The following is a 12784-nucleotide window of genomic DNA, read 5'->3' as shown; positions in this document are numbered from 1 at the left end:
GAAAAGCTCAGGACTCAGTTGCTTAAGCACAGCTGAGAGGACATATTTCAATTAAGATTTACATTTTGCTGTATGTAGTAGACTGTCAAAAGTGGTTTAACCATATTTTTTCATTTAACAAGAAGACTACAGAGAGTGTTTTCTGGTGTTGGTTCAGAGTCCTAAGAAAGTCAAGTGAAGTATCTTAGAGGTTTTCATGGCTTTTTATTCACAGTTGCAAAAATTGCTGTTGGAGTTCTCACTATTAAGCCCACATTTCTGGCAGAAAGATAGAGGTAAAAGAGAATGATATCTTGTACGACTGATACTTTGTCATATGGTTACAATGTAACTAGAAAAGAGACAATAAAATATTTGATGTTGTTTTAAATTTCCTTGTTGTCAATCCCTCAGTGCTTTCTGATATTAAAGGAAAAAGTAAATGGATATTGACCTGGCAACTATCAACACCTGTCAGTTTCTCTTGGATAACCAATATCTCTATAATCTCTTCTTCCCAGTAAAAAAAATAAAATATATTCATAACCCACACTGTGCCATCTCAAGTTACTGCACCAAGATAAAATTACAACGATTTTCAGTTGTTCCAAATGGACAGAATACCCTTCCTTATGATATCATGTCTTATAAGATAGATAATTGGCTTGCTACCAATATACCCAGATGTGACTGTGGAAGAGACAGGAAAAAAATAATAATATTTATTCATTCCTTGGGTTGACCCTGTTTACACGGATGCATAACTATTAGAAAAGGTCGGTTTGGGACATTGGAATGAATTTACTTAATGGGTCTGTATGTAATTGGGTTGGAGGAAATTTTTAATTTCTACAAAAATTATTAGAGTTCTATCTTATTCTCTTTTGTTAATTTTCACATGTTAACAAAGCCAACATTTTTGTCTAGCAGACAAGATCTTAAATCCTAACAAAACTCAATTTTTTCCTTTTTTTTTTTAAGTTTGAGAGCCTCATGTTCTCTCATGCTGCTTTAAATACAACTGAAAAAAAAAGGAGCTAAATGGGGCAGTAAGACCAGACTTTTTATTTTATTTATCTTATTTTTAATTAAAAAATTAAAGATTGTATTTATTTATTTGAGAGAGAGAGAGAGCATGAGTGGGGCAGGGGGATGTAGCGGCAGAGAGAGACTGAGAAGTATATTCCGTAATGAGCAGGAAGCCCGATATGGGGCTCGATCCCAGGATCCTGACTGAGATCATGATCAGAGACAAAGGCAGATATATGTGCAAAATCCTTTTTTTTCTGGGAAACAATACTTTACAAGAGATGTTTGAAAAAGTACTGGGGGATCAACTTTAATCGGAGATACAAAAATTTAATTGACTTTTGTAAAGCTACAGGGATCCAAATGATGGGAATCCCAGCCCGTTTAGGTTGTGGACCACAGAGTATTCTTCTCTGTAATATTTTATTTTCTTCCATGTCTACTAACTCCAGTCCAAGTTCACTGATCTCTTTTTAGATAGTGCAAAACATGGCAAAGAATACCAAACAAGTGCCCAATATTCTACATTTATTACATCATTTCTAACTTATAGAAGTGTGTTATCAAGGCTGGTTCTGTGAACGAACCTAGCTATGCTAAAGTGTGTTTTGTTCTCCATGAAATTAAATATGATTATCACACAATTATAAAATACTTGTGTCAATAATTTTTATTCAAATATTAATAAGAGAAGCAGATATTAAAACTAGTTCACATGGTTATTTGGGATATAAGCAGAGTTGTGCAGCAGAAGTGCTCTGGGCCCATAATTTGGGTTATAGAATTTATGTTCTCTAATGAAAAATCACTAACTTGCATTATTGTTACCAAGAATCTTGTGCATTACCATCAGTTTTCTACATTACAACCTCTTGCTCTACAGTTTGTAAATAACTTTTTCAATAGCAAGCTAATAAACGGGGTGACTCCAATGGATTGAGATAATCTCCAGAGTTTCTGCTACATAATGCCCAGGACTCCATTGAAAGGACACCTAAGAATTTATTTTGCCTAAAAATTTGATCATTTTTTTCACTGTCCTTACCTATTTTCCAAACCTAGTCCTTTTGCTTCACCTTTCAGTCTACGGACAACCCTGTATCTGACTGACTTGTTAGTTCTGGGAATGTTTTGCAGATTAATTTGCTTGCCAGAGGTGGTTCCTCTAATTGATGTCTAAGAACCCTAATTAGTTAAGAAAACTTTTTTTTTTAACATTTTCATTGCTACTTATTATTATTATTATTATTATTGCTAATATCTCTATTATAAATAATTCACAAGGGCATCTTTCTTTCAAAAAGTACATTTGACTCTGTCAGTGAAAGTGGTAAAGGGATTTGAGAAAATAAGGCAAAGCACTGGCATTATGTGTTAAAACTTTAAATATTATAGACACATTTACTTAATTTCTAATACTGTTGTTGCTTACAATTAAATAAGATGTTTTCCATGAACCATGCATTACAGCAAATATATTGTTTATACAGATTAAATTTTCATCAAAAGGGACGCCTGGGTGGCTCAGTTGGTTAAGCAGCTGCCTTTGGCTCAGGTCATGATCCCAGCATCCTGGGATCGAGTCCCGCATCGGGCTCCTTGCTCGGCCGGGAGCCTGCTTCTCCCTCTGCCTGCCATTCTGTCTGCCTGTGCTTGCTCTCTCGCCCACTCTCTCTGATAAAGAAATAAAATCTTAAAATAAGTAAATAAATTTTCATCTAAAAATTGTAAGTGTATTTTATTGTAGGATCCTGATAAGCATTTTGCAGATGAGAAAAGTGAAATTTAGAAAAGTATGTCTCTTCAAATCCCTCATACAATATCTGGCCTAGATAGAAGGATATACTATCACAATTGAGGAAGATAATTGAGATTACTTAAAATGAAACAAGATGGGATTGGGAGGGAGAGAAACCATAAGTGACTCTTATTCTCACAAAACAAACTGAGGGTTGCCGAGGGGAGGGGGTTTGGGAGAAGGGGTTGGGATTATGGACATTGGGGAGGGCATGTGATTTGGTGAGTGCTGTGAAGTGTGTAAACCTGGTGATTCACAGACCTGTACCCCTGGGGATAAAAATATATGTTTATAAAAAATAAAAAAATTATTAAAAAAAAATGATAAACTTTACTGTATTGGGTTTTTTAAAAGTTTGCCACAGATTCAGATTCTTTTAAAATATATATCTATTTTGTGTAAAGAGAATGCACTGAGAAGTAAAAAGAAAGTGATATATCAGTGCTACCAACTATGAACAATGAAAGTGTGCAATTTTAAATAAATTTAAATAAATTCCTATTTATTTTATATATTTATAAATTTAAATAAATTCCTATTTATTTATTATTAAAGAAATTCCTCTAACAAACAGTATGTTTTGATGGTTGCTAGCAGGAAAGTGTTGTACTACATGGAAGTAATCAGAAAATGTGATCTAAAAGTCTGCTTTCAAGGGCGCCTGGGTGGCTCAGTGGGTTAAAATTCTGCTTTCAAGAAGCTATAACAGTATGTACTGAGCATTAGCTATTATATGCTATGGATGAATAACTGAAATCTACATTTGAAACTAATGGTACACTATATGTTAACTAATTGAATTTTAAAAAGTTAATTTAAAAAACCACTATTTTATAAAACAATATTCCCAACAGGCTCTTTTGCTTTCAAATATTCACTTTGCAATGAGAGTCATTACTTTTGTCTAGCCAATTCTTACACCACTGTTTATCCCTTCCCTGCTTTATCCCTTCCCAGTATCAATAAAGGCTCACTTGGGTTACCTAGAAGCCATGAGAAAGCTTGTAATAGATCTGGCTGGTTTTCACCAGCAATTTGACCACCATGTGCACAGGGAAGTCTATTGATAAAGGCTTTATTGCAATAAGTTGCAAATACATGGATGATTTTGAATTCTCTTACTTGAGGTCTTGTTTCATGATAATAAATTTAGGGTGGCTTATTGGAATGGATGTTATTAACATATCTTCATAGTTCTAAGTACATGGAATTGTAAAATAGATTAATGAATGTGGCATTACTGACAACTGTCCTCATTTTGAAATCAAATTACAGTGTACTCAGATGAGGAAGCAAAGCAGATTTGGGATTATGAGTGAAATAATTTAAAAAAGTCTTAGGGGTATGATCACACTATTGGGTCATTCAGTAGAAAAATGTCAACTGATTGAGATTCTGTGTTCCCTGATTTCAGAGAGAAGTTAAGATAAATAAGTAACACGAGGAGACTAGGAAGCCAAACATAAGTGATAATTTTGTGCCAGGGTGCGTATACATCTGTTTATCTTCTTGCTTTACCACTAAGGTTGCTCCTAGAGGAGAGTTGAAATATGTGTTGGAGCTAATCTCTGTGGATTACACAAGAAACCACATCCTACAGCTCTCCCTGAAACACCCCTTATGATTTCAATGTAATTTGGTTTTTGCATTTTTAGAAATAACAAAATACTTTGCAAACTCATCTACTTTATTACCACCCCAAGTGAGTCAGCTGATTCCACATTTTTTTTTTATTTTTTATTTTTTATTTTTTATAAACATATATTTTTTATATACATATATTTTTATCCCCAGGTCTGTGAATCACCAGGTTTACACACTTCACAGCACTCACCAAATCACATACCCTCCCCAATGTCCATAATCCCACCCCCTTCTCCCCAACCCCCTCCCCCCGGCAACCCTCAGTTTGTTTTGTGAGATTAAGAGTCACTTATGGTTTGTCTCCCTCCCAATCCCATCTTGTTTCATTTATTCTTCTACCCACTTAAGCCTCCATGTTGCATCACCACTTCCTCATATCAGGGAGATCATATGATAGTTGTCTTTCTCTGCTTGACTTATTTCGCTAAGCATGATACGCTCTAGTTCCATCCATGTTGTTGCAAATGGCAAGATTTCATTTCTTTTGATGGCTGCATAGTATTCCATTGTGTATATATACCACATCTTCTTGATCCATTCATCTGTTGATGGACATCTAGGTTCTTTCCATAGTTTGGCTATTGTGGACATTGCTGCTATAAGCATTCGGGTGCATGTGTCCCTTTGGATCACTACATTTGTATCTTTAGGGTAAATACCCAATAGTGCAATTGCTGGGTCATAGGGCAGTTCTATTTTCAACATTTTGAGGAACCTCCATGCTGTTTTCCAGAGTGGCTGCACCAGCTTGCATTCCCACCAACAGTGTAGGAGGGTTCCCCTTTCTCCGCATCCTCGCCAGCATCTGTCATTTCCTGACTTGTTGATTTTAGCCATTCTGACTGGTGTGAGGTGATATCTCATTGTGGTTTTGATTTGTATTTCCCTGATGCCAAGTGATATGGAGCACTTTTTCATGTGTCTGTTGGCCATCTGGATGTCTTCTTTGCAGAAATGTCTGTTCATGTCTTCTGCCCATTTCTTGATTGGATTATTTGTTCTTTGGGTGTTGAGTTTGCTAAGTTCTTTATAGATTCTGGACACTAGTCCTTTATCTGATATGTCGTTTGCAAATATCTTCTCCCATTCTGTCAGTTGTCTTTTGATTTTGTTAACTGTTTCCTTTGCTGTGCAAAAGCTTTTGATCTTGATGAAATCCCAGTAGTTCATTTTTTCCCTTGCTTCCCTTGCCTTTTGCGTTGTTCCTAGGAAGATGTTGCTGCGGCAGAGGTCGAAGAGGTTGCTGCCCGTGTTCTCCTCAAGGATTTTGATGGATTCCTTTCGTACATTGAGGTCCTTCATCCATTTTGAGTCTATTTTTGTGTGTGGTGTAAGGAAATGGTCCAATTTCATTTTTCTGCATGTGGCTGTCCAATTTTCCCAGCACCATTTATTGAAAAGGCTGTCTTTTTTCCATTGGACATTCTTTCCTGCTTTGTCGAAGATTAGTTGACCATAGAGTTGAGGGTCTATTTCTGGGCTCTCTATTCTGTTCCATTGATCTATGTGTCTGTTTTTGTGCCAGTACCATGCTGTCTTGATGATGACAGCTTTGTAATAGAGCTTGAAGTCCGGAATTGTGATGCCACCAACGTTGGCTTTCTTTTTCAATATCCCTTTGGCTATTCGAGGTCTTTTCTGGTTCCATATAAATTTTAGAATTATTTGTTCCATTTCTTTGAAAAAGATGGATGGTACTTTGATAGGAATTGCATTAAATGTGTAGATTGCTTTAGGTAGCATAGACATTTTCACAATATTTATTCTTCCAATCCAGGAGCATGGAACATTTTTCCATTTCTTTGTGTCTTCCTCAATTTCTTTCATGAGTACTTTATAGTTTTCTGAGTATAGATTCTGTGTCTCTTTGGTTAGGTTTATTCCTAGGTATCTTATGGTTTTGGATGCAATTGTAAATGGGATTGACTCCTTAATATCTCTTTCTTCTGTCTTGCTGTTGGTGTAGAGAAATGCAACTGATTTCTGTGCATTGATTTTATATCCTGACACTTTACTGAATTCCTGTATAAGTTCTAGCAGTTTTGGAGTGGAGTCTTTTGGGTTTTCCACATATAGTATCATATCATCTGCGAAGAGTGATAATTTGACTTCTTCTTTGCCGATTTGGATGCCTTTAATTTCCTTTTGTTGTCTGATTGCTGAGGCTAGGACCTCTAGTACGATGTTGAATAGCAGTGGTGATAATGGACATCCCTGCCGTGTTCCTGACCTTAGCGGAAAAGCTTTCAGTTTTTCTCCATTGAGAATGATATTTGCGGTGGGTTTTTCATAGATGGCTTTGATGATATTGAGGTATGTGCCCTCTATCCCTACACTTTGAAGAGTTTTGATCAGGAAGGGATGTTGTACTTTGTCAAATGCTTTTTCAGCATCTATTGAGAGTATCATATGGTTCTTGTTCTTACTTTTATTGATGTGTTGTATCACATTGACTGATTTGCGGATGTTGAACCAACCTTGCAGCCCTGGAATAAATCCCACTTGGTCGTGGTGAATAATCTTTTTAATGTACTGTTGAATCCGATTGGCTAGTATTTTGTTGAGTATTTTCGCATCTGTGTTCATCAAGGATATCGGTCTATAGCTCTCTTTTTTGGTGGGATCCTTGTCTGGTTTTGGGATCAAGGTGATGCTGGCCTCATAAAATGAGTTTGGAAGTTTTCCTTCCATTTCTATTTTTTGGAACAGTTTCAGGAGAATAGGAATTAGTTCTTCTTTAAATGTTTGGTAGAATTCCCCCGGGAAGCCGTCTGGCCCTGGGCTTTTGTTTGTTTGGAGATTTTTAATGACTGTTTCAATCTCCTTACTGGTTATGGGTCTGTTCAGGCTTTCTATTTCTTCATGGTTCAGTTGTGGTAGTTTATATGTTTCTAGGAATGCATCCATTTCTTCCAGATTGTCAAATTTATTGCCGTAGAGTTGCTCATAGTATGTTCTTATAATAGTTTGTATTTCCTTGGTGTTAGTTGTGATCTCTCCTCTTTCATTCATGATTTTATTTATTTGGGTCCTTTCTCTTTTCTTTTTGATAAGTCGGGCCAGGGGTTTATCAATTTTATTAATTCTTTCAAAGAACCAGCTCCTAGTTTCGTTGATTTGTTCTATTGTTTTTTTGGTTTCTATTTCATTGATTTCTGCTCTGATCTTTATGATTTCTCTTCTCCTGCTGGGCTTAGGGTTTCTTTCTTGTTCCTTCTCCAGCTCCTTTAGGTGTAGGGTTAGGTTGTGTACCTGAGACCTTTCTTGTTTCTTGAGAAAGGCTTGTACCGCTATATATTTTCCTCTCAGGACTGCCTTTGTTGTGTCCCACAGATTTTGAACCGTTGTATTTTCATTATCATTTGTTTCCATGATTTTTTTCAATTCTTCTTTAATTTCCCGGTTGACCCATTCATTCTTTAGAAGGATACTCTTTAGTCTCCATGTATTTGGGTTCTTTCCAAACTTCCTTTTGTGGTTGAGTTCTAGCTTTAGAGCATTGTGGTCTGAAAATATGCAGGGAATGATCCCAATCTTTTGATACCGGTTGAGTCCTGATTTAGGACCGAGGATGTGATCTATTCTGGAGAATGTACCATGTGCACTAGAGAAGAATGTGTATTCTGTTGCTTTGGGATGAAATATTCTGAATATATCTGTGATGTCCATCTGGTCCAGTGTGTCATTTAAGGCCTTTATTTCCTTGCTGATCTTTTGCTTGGATGACCTGTCCATTTCAGTGAGGGGAATATTAAAGTCCCCTACTATTATTGTATTGTTGTTTATGTGTTTCTTTGATTTTGTTATTAATTGGTTTATATAGTTGGCTGCTCCCACGTTGGGGGCATAGATATTTAAAATTGTTAAATCTTCTTGTTGGACAGACCCTTTGAGTATGATATAGTGTCCTTCCTCATCTCTTATTACAGTCTTTGGCTTAAAATCTAATTGATCTGATATAAGGATTGCCACTCCTGCTTTCTTCTGATGTCCATTAGCATGGTAAATTCTTTTCCACCCCCTCACTTTAAATCTGGAGGTGTCTTCGGGCTTAAAATGTGTTTCTTGGAGGCAACATATAGATGGGTTTTGTTTTTTTATCCATTCTGATACCCTGTGTCTTTTGACAGGGGCATTTAGCCCATTCACATTCAGGGTAACTATTGAGAGATATGAATTTAGTGCCATTGTATTGCCTGTAAGGTGACTGTTACTGTATATGGTCTCTGTTCCTTTCTGATCTACCACTTGTAGGCTCTCTCTTTGCTTAGAGGACCCCTTTCAATACTTCCTGTAGAGCTGGTTTGGTATTTGCAAATTCTTTCAGTTGTTGTTTGTCCTGGAAGCTTTTAATCTCTCCTTCTATTTTCAATGATAGCCTAGCTGGATATAGTATTCTTGGCTGCATGTTTTTCTCGTTTAGTGCTCTGAAAATATCATGCCAGCTCTTTCTGGCCTGCCAGGTCTCTGTGGATAAGTCAGCTGCCAATCTAATATTTTTACCATTGTATGTTACAGACTTCTTTTCCCGGGCTGCTTTCAGGATTTTCTCTTTGTCATTGAGACTTGTAAATTTTACTATTATGTGACGGGGTGTGGGCCTATTCTTATTTATTTTGAGGGGCATTCTCTGAACCTCCTGAATTTTGATGCTTGTTCCCTTTGCCATATTGGGGAAATTCTCCCCAATAATTCTCTCCAGTATACCTTCTGCTCCCCTCTCACTTTCTTCTTCTTCTGGAATCCCAATTATTCTAATGTTGTTTCGTCTTATGGTGTCACTTATTTCTCGAATTCTCCCCTCGTGGTCCAGTAGCTGTTTGTCCCTCTTTTGATCAGCTTCTTTATTCTCTGTCATTTGGTCTTCTATATCACTAATTCTTTCTTCTGCCTCATTTATCCTAGCAGTGAGAGCCTCCATTTTTGATTGCACCTCATTAATAGCTTTTTTGATTTCAACTTGGTTAGATTTTAGTTCTTTTATTTCTCCAGAAAGGGCTTTTATATCTCTCGAGAGGGTTTCTCTAATATCTTCCATGCCTTTTTCGAGCCCGGCTAGAACCTTGAGAATTGTCATTCTGAACTCTAGATCTGACATATTACCGATGTCTGTATTGATTAGGTCCCTAGCCTTCGGTACTGCCTCTTGTTCTTTTTTTTGTGGTGAATTTTTACGTCTTGTCATTTTGTCCAGATAAGAGTAAATGAAGGGGCAAGTAAAATACTAAAAGGGTGGCAACAACCCCAGGAAAATATGCTTTAGCCAAATTAGAAGAGATCCAAAATCGTGAGTGGGGAGAAAGGGGATAAAAAGAGGTTCAAAAAGGAAGAAAGAAAAAAGAAAAAAAAAAAAAAAAAAAAAAAAGAAAAGAATTTTTTTTTAAAAAAGAAAACACCTAAGAAAAATGTAAAAAAATATATATATATATTAGATAAACTAGTAAAAAATCGTTAAAAAAGAAAAAGGTAACAGTTAAAAAAAAAAAAAATTTTACCCGAAGGCGAGAAAAAAAAAAAAAAAATGAAAAAGAAAAAATTAAATTAACTGCAAGACTAAAGAAAATCACAGGAAAAAAGCCATGAGTTCCGTGCTTGGCTTTCTCCTCCTCTGGAATTCTGCTGCTCTCCTTGGTATTGAAACCGCACTCCTTGGTAGGTGAGCTTGGTCTCGGCTGGATTTCTTGTTGATCTTCTGGGGGAGGGGCCTGTTGTAGTGATTTTCAAGTGTCTTTGCCCCAGGCGGAATTACACCGCCCTTACCCGGGGCCGGGGTGAGTAATCCGCTCGGGTTTGCTTTCAGGAGCTTTTGTTCCCTGAGCGCTTTCCGTAGAGTTCCAGAGGACGGGAATACAAATGGCGGCCTCCTGGTCTCCGGCCCGGAGGAGCCGAGAGCCCAGGGCCCCACTCCTCAGTGCGCCCTCAGAGAACAGCGCCCAGTTACTCCCGTCTGCCTGACCTCCGGCCGCGCTCCGAGCTCACCGAGCCTGCGACCGGTTCAAGGTAACACGGAGCTGCGAGCTTACTGTCGGCTCTGTCTCTGTAGCCGGCTTTCCCGTTCCAATACCCGCAAGCTCTGCGACACTCAGACACCCCCGATCCTTCTGTGACCCTGCGGGACCTGAGGCCACGCTGACCCCGCGTGGGCTTCGCTCCGGTTTAGCCTCTGGAGCGATGTCCCTCCGCGGAACAGACTTTTAAAAGTCCTGATTTTGTGCGCGGTTGCTCCGCCGCTTGCCGGGAGCCGGCCCCTCCCCCCGGGGTCTATCTTCCCGTCGCTTTGGATTCACTTCTCCGCCGGTCCTACCTTTCAGAAAGTGGTTGTTTTTCTGTTTCCAGAATTGCTGTTCTTCTTCTCTTCGATCTGCCGATGGATTTTCAGGTGTTTGCAATCTTTAGATAAGCTATCTAGCTGATCTCCGGCTAGCTGAAGCAGTCTCAGCTTGCTACTTCTCCGCCATCTTGACTCCTCCCCCCCTGATTCCACATTTTAACACAGTGACAGTCACAGAGGAATGGAGGAATGAGTAGAGTTATCAATATATGTGCTTTTAAGAAGTATGACAGGGTAGCAGCTATTTCCAGGAACCAAAACATGGGTCAGCAGCTGTGCAGGAAAAGTGATGGAATAAATGACTCATTTCAGAGGAGTTCTATAACATATTAGTTCTATAATGTATCTTCAGCACCCAATTACGCGCTTTGATCTAAAGATAAGGATTTACAGTTAAGGTCCCATTTATGATTTGACTGGTAGGGTCTGAATCATTTTTACTATTGTTTTGACTATTACTTGAAACCTATAGTAGTACTTGGGATATGTGTTGTGTATTCTGTGAACATGTGCTATTTTTAGATTAGATAACTTCTGTCTCGAACCCCTGTAAATTTGTTTGTTTCTGTTTATTTGATAGTGGTTTCAGTAAATGGATATATCTGAAAAATTGCAAAGCCACTATTAAAATAAGTTATTATGATATATAGCATGGAATTGCACATTCCTCCTTTGAATCCGACAGAGCTTCACCATATCCTTAACAATTTGGGAAAAACATGCTATTATTTTTCTTTATAAAATTTCTCCTGTTAGGCTGTCATGGTTGTCATCAGCAGTAACTCCTCTTAAGGCTTTGTCAAAAGAGTTGAAAAAATTGGAAAGGTGTGAATGAAGCTGTTTGCTGAATATAAAGAAAAGAGCATTGAAGTACAATTCACACTCTTACTTCTCCTTCTATGCTTTCAGATGTTTGACATTTGAAAATTTTGCTTTTAGGAGAGATGCCCTATATAATTCTTACTTTAAGGAGCAAGTTGCTTTTATAATTTTTTAATTGTTCTACCATTCAAGTATTTCCATTTAAATTAAATTCAATACCATTTAAAAAAAATCAAAAGTGCAGCCAGTATTCAATTCCTGGGCTAAATAATTTTAGAAAGCTTTGTGTTATTGAACCTACAGGGTTTTTCTGTTGTTTTAACTCTTTCTTTCTGTGATTTTTCCCATTAGTCACGTAAGGGACTGCAATATAACAGACATGGAGGATAAAGAAGGACTGAATAGAACAATCCTTGGCCTCATGAAGTTGAGAATCTAGCAAGGGAGTCAAACAATTCAATCATTCAGAGACAATTTATGGAGTGCCAGGCCTAAGATGAGCACAACAAAACCCCAGCACAGAGGAATCATTTTAGTGGGAGAGATAGATAATAGGTAAGCCAACTTAAAAAAAAAATCGTACTGGTTTTTCTTTAATAGTGATGCATATTTGAACTAAATTAGCACATTTTAAAAAGAGCAGTGATTGAGAAGAGGCTTTTTAACTGAGTGGTCCGAAAGGGCCTCCCTGAAAAAGTCTGTTTTGAACAGATTTCTGAATAATATCAGCTAGGAAGCTGCGTAAAAATCTCAGGGATGGGTGATTTTTCCAGTCAAAAAACTGTAAAGGCTCCAAAGTCACAATAGAGCTATAAGTTTCTCTAATAAAGTAACTTCTGACAAAGAATGAGAAGAAATAACTAACCCAGGTTTGAAAGAAAAGGGACAGACTTCCTATGGAATTCATATTTAATTAAAGCTCTAAAGGACAAAAATACAATAGAGCAAAATTCTGGTCACGCTGATATACCTAATGAAAGTTCATAAACAAGGTGTGGGTAGCAAAGAGTGTGTGGGAATGTTGGTAAGAACAGTGGGGAAGAGTCATCCCTGAACATGTTCTTAAATGAAGCAATTCTTGTGTTGTTTTAAAGGGTAAATTGGAGTTTGCCTAAGTGATTAGAGAAGGATGCCTCAGCTTACGGAAGTTCAAAGCCATAACGATGTGATAAACTACTGCA

This window comes from Mustela lutreola, chromosome 17, assembly GCF_030435805.1.
Source record: "Mustela lutreola isolate mMusLut2 chromosome 17, mMusLut2.pri, whole genome shotgun sequence".
NCBI classification, from domain to species: domain Eukaryota; kingdom Metazoa; phylum Chordata; class Mammalia; order Carnivora; family Mustelidae; genus Mustela; species Mustela lutreola.
The sequence above is the reverse complement of the archived record's forward strand: the minus strand, read 5'-3'. Positions refer to the sequence as shown.